At 47.2% G+C, this 12,964-nt stretch overlaps 1 protein-coding gene and 1 long non-coding RNA gene across 7 annotated transcripts in view; one reads left to right on the forward strand and one right to left on the reverse strand.

Annotated features, from left to right (window-relative positions):
• sh2d4a (SH2 domain containing 4A) overlaps positions 1 to 1,340 on the reverse strand; it is a 42,836-nt gene extending 41,496 nt beyond the window's left edge. For 2 of the 6 annotated variants that reach the window (XM_067994398.1, XM_067994396.1), the window contains exons 1-2: positions 1,133 to 1,340; positions 836 to 1,018 (exon numbers count right to left, since the gene is read on the reverse strand). The gene's annotated coding sequence lies outside the window, so the exon portion shown is untranslated. The remainder of the gene's footprint in view (positions 1 to 835; positions 1,019 to 1,132) is intronic. The other 4 variants (XM_067994397.1, XM_067994393.1, XM_067994395.1 and 1 more) reach the window with 2 other exon arrangements.
• A 589-nt stretch (positions 1,341 to 1,929) lies between these two features.
• LOC137304878 (uncharacterized) lies at positions 1,930 to 12,643 on the forward strand. The gene is made up of 2 exons (XR_010958651.1): positions 1,930 to 2,069; positions 9,992 to 12,643. It is a non-coding gene; the product is annotated as an uncharacterized lncRNA (long non-coding RNA).
• The last annotated feature ends 321 nt before the right edge of the window (positions 12,644 to 12,964 follow it).

Genomic DNA, 12,964 nt, shown 5'->3' on the forward strand with positions numbered 1-12,964 from the left:
ATAATATTCAAATGGTACTCTACAATGACATGTGGCTCAATAGTACCAACTGTATCAAAGACATAACGTACATGAAACAAACAGGCAAGGGGATAAGTTAAAGGCTGTAAAATGATGAAGGAGATTTAGAACAGAATCAAAAAACTTTGGCTCTCGCAGTTTAGAATGCATCAAAGGCACCCACTGATTGAATTGCATCACAACCTTGTAATTCATGCCCATGTTTCCACTATTCTAAATTCATTGGCGCTTGGTTAACTTGGCAAGAGCCCTCCCATGGACAAGCATATAATGAAGGAGCTGTCACCCAATGACTTTCTTCAGAGGGTCATCACTGGCAATGGAGTATTCTCCATGAACAGTGTGCTGCATGAGTCATGGCTGCAAGGGGCCCCAGTGAAGAAAGTCACACTCTGTTTTAGCTCCCATTTTAAGAGAAAACATTTTATGAAAATTTCACTGAACTAAGCTGACTAGTTGTAATTGCAAACATACAGCACCATCAGGCTTTGCAAATTTCTGCCAAGAATGACATTTATAACTAGAGCTTTTATTTTGCAATTTATTGAATCAAAAAATTTGAAACTGAAGTTTGTTCTCTTGCTGACTATAATAATAAACTCTCTACTGTACTCGAGAGTTGTGGACTGCCTTCGGTCTTAAATAGACCTCTCCCATCTCAATTCCTTTGGCATTTTAACTGTTATATCAAACTCCACAGGGATTAAAGCCAGCTCACTAAATAGGACACTTAAGAGTTTTGTTACTTTAATAGGTGATAATATCTAGCATGATACACACTGTTTATTTCACACACAGTTAAACGAATGCTTACTTCCCTTGGATCTAAAAGTTAAGGTGCAATGCCACAGAATGAATGGTGAAAACCATGCAGGTTAAGTTTCACAGAACTTAAGTGCCACCTCCAAGGGAATGAGATCTTTTGATAACATATATTTGAGAGTCCAAGGAACTTCGGACCAGGAAGTCCATGTTTAGTCCACTCCTTTGATTTCTCCTGCAAAAGGAAGAGGTTTCACGTAAAAGAAATCCCCCGCGGGATTCAGGGAAACTTATCTAAACTTTAAAAATCTGAAGTGGAGCCATCACCCTGTCGATGGGAATAACTCACCACACCTTTGCCTTCGAAGTTAGGGATTCCTTCTTCAAAATTCCCCAACTTCCTGCACTCATGAAAAAGATCAGGAAGTTCGACCGATCCTCGGCTATTTCTAACATCACATGACACGAGTTTTCAATGAGAGATGTGAAGATTATCGTTACAGTCCTCGGAGATTAACCGGCTGCAGTGGCAGACGGTGCTGCCCCGGTGAATGGCGAACAAACCCCCCCCCGACCGCCCGCCCGACTCGCCCCCGCCCGACTCGCCCGCTCCCCTCAATAAAACTCTTAAAAAGTGACTCCAAAGTGTTTGCACGGATTGGAAGCTGCGCATGTGCGAACTCTTTTAAAAGCACTCCCGAGCCAAACCATGCCCGGGACCCTCCCGCTCCTGGGCTCGGAACCGGCTCCAGTGCAAACCTCCAACCGGCCAACGGTGCTTGAAGATGCGGTGAAGTTGGCGGCTCTTGCCCGGTCCCCCCCCCCCCCTATGGGTTATTAGGGCGGGAGAGGGACGGCATTCCGACACCTCCACCGCATTCCACACATTCCAGCCAGCGGGCTCATTAACATATCCCCGCCCGCCCCCCGTTGACTGACACACCCCGTGGCCAATCAGACGCCAGTACCTTGTGTTTACACCCGCCACAGCCCCGCCCCCTTCTCTTTGTTAACACCTTTACCTGCGAACCGGCGAGTGGGCGGGGCGAGGCTCACACAGCCGGGCCGGGAGTGGCTACAGGCCGGCCAAGGGTTACGTGATAGACAGGCACCGGCACCAATCGGAAGGCAGCGGTCTGACAGCTGCTGTAACAAGTTGATGGCATGAGGTGTTGTCAGGAGGCCGCGTTTAACCAGGAGGAAGGTTCGGAGCGAATGTGTTCCCACACAGAAAAAGAGTGGGAATGCCGAATCTAGAGCTCCCTGGACGTCAAGGAGTACACAGGGTAAGATAAGGCAAAAAAAGGGTCAGACACCAAGAGCTCAATATTGCAGAAAGCCCAGAGGAGTACAGAAAGTGCAGGGGTGAAATTAAAAAGAGAGTGTATGAAAAAATACTGACAAGTAAAATCAAGGAAAACCCAAAGATGTTTTATAAATACATAAAGAGCAAGATGATAACTAAAGAAAGAGTAGGGAGGCGGAAGATGTGGGCATCGTTCTTCATGAATATTTTGCATCTGTCTTCACAAAAGAGAGAGATGATGCAGACATTGTAGTTAAGGAGGAGTGTGAAATATTAGATGGGATAAACATAGTGAAGGAGGAAATATTAAGGGGATTAGCATCTTTGAAAGTAGATAAATTGCCAGGCCTGGATGAAATTTATCCCAGGCTGTTGAGGTTAGGATCAGATCAGCCATGATCTTATTGAATGGCGGAGCAGGCTCGAGGGGCCAATTGGCCTACTCCTGCTCCTATTTCTTATGTTCTTATGTTAAGAGAAGCAAGGGAGGAAATAGCGGAGGCTCTGACCATCATTTTAAAATCTTCTCTGGCTACAGGCGTGGTGCTGGAGGATTGGAGGACTGCTAATGTTGTACCATTGTTTAAAAGGGGAGAAAAGGATAGACCGAGTAATTACAGGCCAGTAAGTCTTACCTCGGTGGTGGGCAAATTATTGGAAACAATTCTGAGGAACAGTATTAATCGTCATTTAGAAAGGCATGGATTAATTAAGGACAGTCAGCATGGATTTGTTAAGGGAAGGTCGTGTCTGACTAACTTGTTTGAATTTTTTGAGGAGGTAACAAGGAGGGTTGATGAGGGTAGCGCGTTTGATGTAGTCTACATGGATTTTAGCAAGGCTTTTGACAAGGTCCCACATGGCAGACTGGTCAGAAAAGTAAAAGCCCATGGGATCCAAGGGAAAGTGGCAAATTGGATCCAAAATTGACTCAGTGGAAGGAAGCAAAGGGTAATGGTCGACGGGTGTTTTTGTGACTGGAAGGCAGTTTCCAGTGGGGTTCCGCAGGATTCAGTACTAGGTCCCTTGCTTTTTGTGGTATCTATAAATGATTTAGACCTAAATGTAAGGAGCATAATTAAGAAGTTTGCAGATGATACAAAAATTGGCCGCGTGGTTGATAGTGAGGAGGAAATCTGTAGACTGCAGGAAGATATCAATGGACTGGTCAGGTGGGCAGAAAAGTGGCAAATGGAATTCAATCCGGAGAAGTGTGAGGTAATGCATTTGGGGAGGGCAAACAAGGCAAGGGAATACACAATAAATGGGAGGATACTGAAAGGTGTAGATTAACAAAGGGACCTTGGAGTGCATGTCCATAGATCCCTGAAGGTAGCAGGACAGGTAGATAAGGTGGTTAAAAAGGCATACGGGATATTTTCCTTTATTAGCCAAGGCACAGAATATAAGAGCAGGGAGGTTATGCTGGAACTATATAAAACACTAGTTAGGACACAGCTTGAGTACTGCGTACGGTTCTGGTCTTCACATTATAGTAAAGATGTGATTGCACTAGAGAGGGTGCAGAGGAGATTTACGAGATGTTGTCAGGACTGGAGAATTTTAGCTATGAGGAAAGATTGGGTGGGCTGGGGTTGTTTTCATTGGAACAGAGGAGGCTGTGGGATGATTTAATTGAGGTGTATAAAATTATGAGAGGCCTAGATAGAATGGATAGGGAGGACCTATTTCCCTTAGCAGAGGGGTCAGTGACCAGTGGGCATAGATTTAAAGTAATTGGTAGAAGGATTAGAGGGGAGCTGAGGAGAAATTTTTTCACCCAGAGGGTGATAGAGGCAGAAACTCTGAGAGGGTGATAGAGGCAGAAACTCTCAACTCATTTAAAAAGTACTTGGACGTGCACTTGAAGTGCCGTAACCTTTAGGGCTACAGACCATGTGCTGGAAATTGGGATTAAGATGGATAGCTCTTTTTCGGCCAGCACGGACACGACGGGCCGAATGGCCTCCTTCTGTGCCATAACTTTTTATGATTCTATGAAAGAGTGTTAAAGAGCACAGTCACAGGGAGGAGGGGATGGGGGATAATGTACAAGAGCAGGACCAGCAGGAAACCCTCAGTCAAGGAACAGAGATGTGGACCCTTCAGATATGAAAAGATTAGAGAGGGACAGGTATAAGAAAAAGGAAGGGTGGGAAAAACATACAGACAGTGAGGATCAGGGCAGTGATAGTGGATGATGTAACAGATCATCTCAGTCAGGTGATGGAAAGTGCATTAAAGGAATTACAGAAACAAAGAAGCAGAGGCAGGGCAGGAAGAGGAAAACATAGAAAACCTGAGGATCAGGTTTGAGATTCAAACAGGTTTGAAATGTAAATAGATAATGACGAAGTACAGCTCGGAAAGGAGACAGAACAGGTTAATGGGGAGGGCACATTCCAGGTTAAAGGGGAGGGCACATTTCAGGTTAACGAGGAGAGCACAGTCCAGGTTAACAGGGAGGACACATTCCAGATTAAAGGGGAGAGCACATTCCAGATTAAAGGGGAGAGCACATTCCAGGTTAACGGGGTGGTGCATGGTCCAGGTTAACGGGGAGCCACACTACAGGTTAACGGGGAGCCACACTACAGGTTAACGGGGAGCCACACTACAGGTTAACGGGGAGCGCACACTACAGGTTAACGGGGAGCCACACTACAGGTTAACGGGGAGCCACACTACAGGTTAACGGGGAGCGCACACTACAGGTTAACGGGGAGCCACACTACAGGTTAACGGGGAGCGCACACTACAGGTTAACGGGGAGCCACACTACAGGTTAACGGGGAGCCACACTACAGGTTAACGGGGAGCCACACTACAGGTTAACGGGGAGCCACACTACAGGTTAACAGGGAGCCACACTACAGGTTAACGGGGAGCCACACTACAGGTTAACAGGACGAGGGCACAGTCCAGGTTAACGGGGAGGGCACAGCCTTGGTTAACGGGGAGGGCACAGTCTGGGTTAACGGGGAGGGCACAGTCTGGATTAACGGGGAGGGCACAGTCTGGGTTAACGGGGAGGGCACAGTCTGGATTAACGGGGAGGGCACAGTCCGGGTTAACGGGGAGGGCACAGTCCGGGTTAACGGGGAAGGGCACAGTCCGGATTAACGGGGAGGGCACAGTCCGGGTTAACGGGGAGGGCACAGTCTGGGTTAACGGGGAGGGCACAGTCCGGGTTAACGGGGAGGGCACAGTCTGGGTTAACGGGGAGGGCACAGTCCGGTTTAATGGGGAGGGCACAGTCCGGTTTAACGGGGAGGGCACAGTCTGGGTTAACGGGAAGGGCACAGTCTGGGTTAACGGGAAGGGCACAGTCCGGGTTAACGGGAAGGGCACAGTCTGGGTTGACGGGGAGGGCACAGTCCGGGTTAACGGGGAGGGCACAGTCCCCTACCTTGCACCGTGTCCTGACGCAGGTTATAAACCTAAAACGTCGATTATTCTCTCCAAAGAGTCAAACTGACCTGCTGGGGATTCCCAGCGTTTTCTCTTTTTGTTTGCTGTTTTCGAATACTCTGCCTGGTATTGTGAGATTTACACAATTAATACTCACACCCACCAAGGTGAATACTTGGAGGCTGATTTTTTTTTTTACGTTAATGAATAGTTTTCAAAATGGAAAACACAACATGTGGGGAACTTCCATCCGCTTCTCTTTAACTCCTATCCCCTGTTGTTGATAGAGGCCTCTTGGAACTCACGGTTGCTGAGAGTGAGTGGGTTTGTAGCAGCCCATCAGTCGGTGCTCGGTCCCCGGGTTGAACACAGGAGTGGCCGCCTGGGGGAGCTCACAGCCAGGTAACAGGCTGGTTCCTCCCAAACCAGTTAACGGGGTTACAGCCCAGTTCATTTCTTCAATGTTAAACTATGGTTCTTGAAGATACACTTCTTGAATTTGACAGCGGGTGCAATCCTTGCGGCAGCTTGTCTGACATACAAAACACAAGCATCAAACTGAGCCAACACATACTGATTGTGGAATGCACAAAGTAAAAGCTTATACCCTAGACACACCATTCCCAATAAAATAGTAACAATTCCCGTGCACTTTAACGGTAAAACCAGAGATGGCAGCTCACATGACAAGTTCTGGAATGAAAGACATTAAAACCCAGCAGTGTCAAACAATAACTAAAAATGCATTACATATTAATGAATATAGCAAGAAAAAAAAACACACCTGGAAACTACAGACCGGATCATGCACTGTTCCTGGCTGAAGTAGCACACAAGTCTTTTTTTAGGATCATGAATTTGCCTCTTCTGGTGTTAGCTGAATTGCAATAGAGCGGATCCCCGCCGTTCGTATAACTCACGTCCCCCACTGAACTGACCAGGCTGCTTGTTTTTTCTCTTCCTATATTTTTCCCTATATGGCGAACTTCACATCGAACGGGCACTGCTTGGCTGGACGGTCGGGCAAACCGACAACCACCCGAGTCTACCGGACAGGGTCAAAGGTTGGTCCGCAGAAACGGCCCTAACCTGAACGGTAACTGCAGGACCCCCACCGAACGAGTGTCTTTCACTGCACCCCTATCCTAGGAGTTTTCTTTCACTGGACCCCGACCTACCTCGTGGATGTTCTTATACTAGATCCCCACCCCAGTAGTGTTCTTCTACTGGATCTATACCCCAAGGATGTTCTTACACTGGATCCTCACCCCAGGAGTGTACTTACACTGGATCCCCACCCCAGGAGTGTACTTGCACTGGATCCCCACCCCAGGAGTGTACTTACACTGGATCACCACCCCAGGAGTGTTCTTACACTGGATCCCCACCTTAGAGTGTACTTACACTGGATCCCCACCCCAGGTGTGTTTTTACACTGGATCCCCATCCCAAAGTATTCTTATACTGGATCCCCAACCCAGGAGTGTTCTTGCACTGGATCCATACCCCAATGGTGTTCTTTCACTGGATCCATACCTCAAGGTTGTTCTTAAACTGGATCCCATCCCTGGGGTGTTCTTACACTGGATCACCACCCCAGAGTGTTCTTACACTGGATCACCACCCCAGAGTGTTCTTACACTGGATCTCCATCCCAGGAGTGTTCTTACACTGGATCCCCACCCCAGGAGTGTTCTTTCATTGGATCCCCCACCCCAGGAGTGTTCTTTCATTGGATCCCTACCCCAGGTGTGTTCTTTCCCAGGATCTCCCACCCCAGGTGTGTTCTTTCCCAGGATCCCCCACCCCAGGAGTGTTCTTTCCCAGGATCCCCACCCCAGGAGTGTTCTTTCCCAGGATCTCCCACCCCAGGAGTGTTCTTTCCCAGGATCCCCCACCCCAGGAGTGTTCTTTCCCAGGATCTCCCACCCCAGGTGTGTTCTTTCCCAGGATCTCCCACCCCAGGAGTGTTCTTTCCCAGGATCCCCCACCCCAGGAGTGTTCTTTCCCAGGATCCCCCACCCCAGGAGTGTTCTTTCCCAGGATCCCCACTCCAGGAGTGTTCTTTCCCAGGATCCCCACTCCAGGAGTGTTCTTTCCCAGGATCCCCCACCCCAGGAGTGTTCTTTCCCAGGATCCCCACCCCAGGAGTGTTCTTTCCCAGGATCCCCCACCCCAGGAGTGTTCTTTCCCAGGATCCCCCACCCCAGGAGTGTTCTTTCCCAGGATCCCCCACTCCAGGAGTGTTCTTTCCCAGGATCCCCCACTCCAGGAGTGTTCTTTCCCAGGATCCCCCACTCCAGGAGTGTTCTTTCCCAGGATCCCCCACTCCAGGAGTGTTCTTTCCCAGGATCCCCCACTCCAGGAGTGTTCTTTCCCAGGATCCCCCACTCCAGGAGTGTTCTTTCCCAGGATCCCCACTCCAGGAGTGTTCTTTCCCAGGATCCCCACTCCAGGAGTGTTCTTTCCCAGGATCCCCACTCCAGGAATGTTCTTTTCCAGGATCCCCCACCCCAGGAGTGTTCTTTCCCAGGATCCCCACTCCAGGAGTGTTCTTTCCCAGGATCCCCACTCCAGGAGTGTTCTTGCACTGGATCCCCACCCCAGGGGTGTTCTTTCCCAGGATCCCCCTCCCCACGGGTGTTCTTTCACTGGATCCCCACCCCAGGGGTGTTCTTTCCCAGGATCCCCCTCCCCTGGAGTGTTCTTTCACTGGATCCCCACCTCAGAGGACGGACCCAAATTGATTTCCATCAAATATTCATTTGGAGCCAATTAATTGCCTCAGAAAGACCAGCCTGGTCTTTTCATCCAAGCTTGTGAGCTTGTGAAATGTAACCAATACATTTTCTACCTTTACTTTTTTATATATACCAATACATCTGAATGGCTGAGGGACTGAACATTTTTGTAAAGTGACCCTGGGGAAAGGCTCTTTTACTTCCATTACAAATTTGGCCAGTTCCAACGCATACACTCAGTTATGTTTCTCTCTCTTTCTTCCAATTAAGCAAGGGGGTCCGCTGAGTGTTGTTAAAAACAGCAAACTTTTATTTGCCAGGAAAGTGTTTTCATGGAGTCAGCCATAGTACAATTTTCAGACAAGCTGACTGATAGAAAATAGGCATTTTCAAAGCAGACCAAGTATCACAGATATTAAATAATCTGCCTTCCTAATCCTTCCATGCTTCCTGCATAGTTAAAGGGAAAAAATACAATGTTCTGAACAAAATTAATACAAATTATATAATACATTTCAGACAGAATCAATTCACTAGGCTTTACCTGCAATTATTCAATAAACAGACCATTGCATTGAGCTAGAATGTGAGTTTTTGTAGTGAGAACTAAAAGTAAAGAAAATATTAAACTAGCATCTTTCCTTCATCACCTAACACCTCTGCAACAGGATCTATTGTTACTAAAGTGCTCCTGTTTATAGGCCATGTCTAAATTCAGGGCTTGTTATCTCGAACTCCCCTCCCCACTCGAACAATGGTCCAATATTTTCTCCTGCTTCCTGTTTTCCACTTCTCCCTGTCCCTGACACACAATGCACCCAAACATCACAGTGTGGTAGGATGTGGGTTGAGATTTACAACCCGTCACATACTGACTTCTTGATACAATCTGTGTCGCTGTGCATTCAGGAGACATTGATTTTTTTTTAACCACACATGCACGTGGTGGCTGGGTTGGGCTCGTCAGCCTAGACTTTGCACATACAAATACCGTCACAAATAATGCGTTTTGCTGAGTATTTGTAATACAGGAAAAAATTCAGGTGTACTTTTACTGGTAGGCCCTCAGCATTGAAGTCAAGGGAGAGTAATATTGGGCAGAGTGTAAATCCGGCTTTCCACCCGATCCTGTGGGTTTCCCGCCCAGTGTCTATCACATAGCAGAACATCTCAGTATTTTATAGAGGTGTGAGGAGGACATGAGCAGGAGGAGGAAAGGATACAGGGAATAAAACTGAAAGTACACGCAAAGCAATATTTGAAGGCGGTTTTTGAGGTGGCAGGGTGAAGACTGATTCCTAGTGTTAACGTTTTGAGTTATGAGGAAACACTGGAGAGACTTGAGGGTGGAAATCAGTTCCAGCCCGTTTTTGTGCCTGAAATAGTTGGAGCGCATGCCAGAAACCGGAGGCCCAAGGCTCACCCAAAATTGGGCCTCAGGCCTCATCAGCATATTGCCGGCGAGCAGCGGACACCAATCGGGTATCCAGAGGTAGCTCGCCGGTTCTACGAGGACGAAGTTTATTTGGTTGCCTCCCAGGCACTGGCCTTCAGTAGGTCCTGGGAGGGGGGTAGGTGTTAGGTGTCTCAGCCAATTAGTCACTTTTAGCACAATTTTATTGTAGTATTATTTTGTTCATCGGTGCATGCACCAGTTAGAAATGTCTCCTCATAAGTGCTGAATGTATCACATGTAATGTTATCTGCAGTGATTTATTTTGTTTTATCGCCTTCGTTCTTTGTGTATCAGTTGGTGACCATTATCAAATGACCCCAGACGCTCATGGATGAGTGTCCCAGCTTCACTCAATGTCAGTTGTAATGGATTAGCACAAGACAAGGAAACATCGAGATGTGCTAAGAGTCTGGCCCATGTAAGATCTGCTGGCTTAGTGTCCCTTTTTTTCCCAAGATAACACGACGAAGGGAACAACAGCAAAGATGGGGCTAGAATTCTGAGGTCCTACACCTTGAAGGAAGTGTGCCAAATATTTCTGCAAAACCAGCTGTGTCAGGGACGTCTGGTTTCTGAGTCTGACAGTCCATCTCCAGGATCATTTGTGCATGATTCCTCAGATCACATTTCACCTATGTCTGACCCAGCAGCGTTGTGTCAAATTAGTCAGATACATTTTTGTGAAAAAAAGTGACTTGGCAAACAAGTTGGTCAGAAGGGGTAGAAGGAGTTTGTTCTTTTTTTCTGGTAAACACTTAAACCTAAAGAAGATTTATCAAATCGTTATTTATTACCTCAGTTCTTTCGAAATGATGTTCAGACCCCCCAACCTCCCAAGGAATGATTGCTTCCCCTCTGCGGTTTAGTTTCTTCATAGTTCCCATTGCGTGCTCCTTGGCTGGATCTGCAATATCGTGGAATATGGAAGGGTCTGTGAGGTACAGACACAAGGAAGTCTGACCACATCCCACGGGTGGTATAAAGGAAACTACTGCAGAGTTTTGAAGAGAATTTACTGTCATTTCTTTTTTGCTCATTTTCCTCCCAGTGGCTCAAAGTAACAGGGAAACTATCCAAGAATAAAACAGATCAGACTCTTCCAGGAGGAATCTATGTCTGCATGTGGGTTTGGAAGGCTCGAACGTAGTGGTTGAGATTTAGGCATCGTGTTGTTCGACCTGAGATCCTCCAGAGGATACGCTTTGCTCCGAGTGTAAAGTTTAGGAAAAAAAATCTTCCGCTAAGCTATAAATCACCACAGGAAGGCTGGAATCCCGCCAGAGTGAGCCCTGTCTGGACAGGGGGAGGGGGGCAGAACCCCCACTGAAAAGAATTCCAAGTGCTCCCTCGTCCCTTTTGTAAGGGGGCTGAACCTTACAACGGAAAGTCTTTCTTTGAGGGTCCAATCATGCCCTGGACACCCAGTTGGACTCCACTTCCTCCGTTCGTGACCTCACTTAGGATAACGGCTCGCTGATGCTGTGCCAAGCCAGGCAGATCCACAGAGACTGGGTTTACAAAGCCACTCTCATCTGAAAATACAATTCTTAAGTTGTTTTTTTTTGTCTGAATTTTTGTGCTCATCAAAGTGAAGGATGAATGTGAGTTATACTGAACTATTAATATTCCTGTAAAAGGCGTTTTGTATTAACCTAATATTTTGTTTGTTTGACAATTGTTAATTGCAGATGTTATGAATCATTTGAGGTTAGGGTAATTCAGACCAGTCATGTATTATTATACCCCTCCTGCTAATTTATACCAGCTGGTACACCTGGTTATGTGCTCGCACTTTGGCTGTGGGCAGAGGTTACTAGCTATGTTAACTAAGGGACTGGTGAAATCACCTTCCAGATGGATCAGGCAGTCCCAGCTATCGCTGAGCAAGAGCTGGCTCGTCAACTTTCCACTCCCCCTGCTCTTATTAAAGCCCCACTGCTCTCCTCTTATTAAAGCCCCACTCCCCCTCCTTTTATTAAAGCCTCACTCCTCTCCTCTTATTAAAGCCCCACTCCCCCTCCTTTTATTAAAGCCCCACTCCCCCTCCTTTTATTAAAGCCCCACTCCTCTCCTCTTATTAAAGCCCCACTCCCCCTCCTTTTATTAAAGCCCCACTCCTCTCCTCTTATTAAAGCCCCACTCCTCTCCTCTTATTAAAGCCTCACTCCTCTCCTCTTATTAAAGCCCCACTCCCCCTCTGTTATTAAAGCCCCAGTCCCCCTCCTTTTATTAAAGCCCCACTCCCCCTGTTCCTATTAAAGCCCCACTCCTCTCCTCTTATTAAAGCCCCACTCCCCCTGTTCCTATTAAAGCCCCACTCCTCTCCTCTTATTAAAGCCCCACTCCCCCTGCTCTTATTAAAGCCCCACTCCCCCTCCTTTTATTAAAGCCCCACTCCCCCTGCTCTTATTAAAGCCTCACTCCTCTCCTCTTATTAAAGCCCCACTCCCTCTCCTTTTATTAAAGCCCCACTCCCCCTCCTTTTATTAAAGCCCCACTCCCCCTGCTCTTGTTAAAGTCCCACTCCCGCTCTTTTTAAAGCCCCACTCTGTGGCTGGTTCAGAAAACCATCCGGCTCCTTCACTTTCTCAAGCTGCTCCTCCTACATCTCCAGAGTAGAGTGAAAAAAAAACTTCTGTGTGAACAGATGGATGAAAATATTGGCATGGCAGGTCCATATGAAGAAGTGCTTCGACCTGGCTGCAGAATGGACACGTGGCCACAACAACAGTGAAGTGGTTTAAATAGTGGTAAGACTATAGGATATTCCACCAAGGGATGTCTCGGATGAAAATGAAGGTGAGGAAGTGAAGAGTGACTAATGGCAGTAAATACAAGAGGTCCCTCCATACAGAATGAAAGTGAAGAGCGTGAGTACTGAACTATTGCTAGGATAGGTGTCGAATGAATAGATCCCAAATAAAGCTCAGCCCCAACCTCAGAAAAGTCTTAGTGCATTTTATTTTCCACTTCAGCCTACTAAAGAGCTTCTCTGTGTGAAGTTGCCAACTCTGTGCCCAGTTCGGGGCAGTTTTTGAGCTACGGCACCGTGATCCGGGTTGGGATTGTCCAAGCTCGTTTTGCATAAGAACCCTACAGGTAGCAAAGAGATGAGACTTTTCATCCTATTATCAGATCGTTTTGATTCAGTCCATGTGGCACGCACCATGTGGCATTGGCGATGGTGGAAGTGCGGTGTTTGGATTATGTTATTACTGTCCAGATAAATCACTCAACTCTGGAGTCAATGAGTACAAGCGGAGGGCA

This window comes from Heptranchias perlo, chromosome 1 (assembly GCF_035084215.1).
Source record: "Heptranchias perlo isolate sHepPer1 chromosome 1, sHepPer1.hap1, whole genome shotgun sequence".
NCBI lineage: Eukaryota > Metazoa > Chordata > Chondrichthyes > Hexanchiformes > Hexanchidae > Heptranchias > Heptranchias perlo.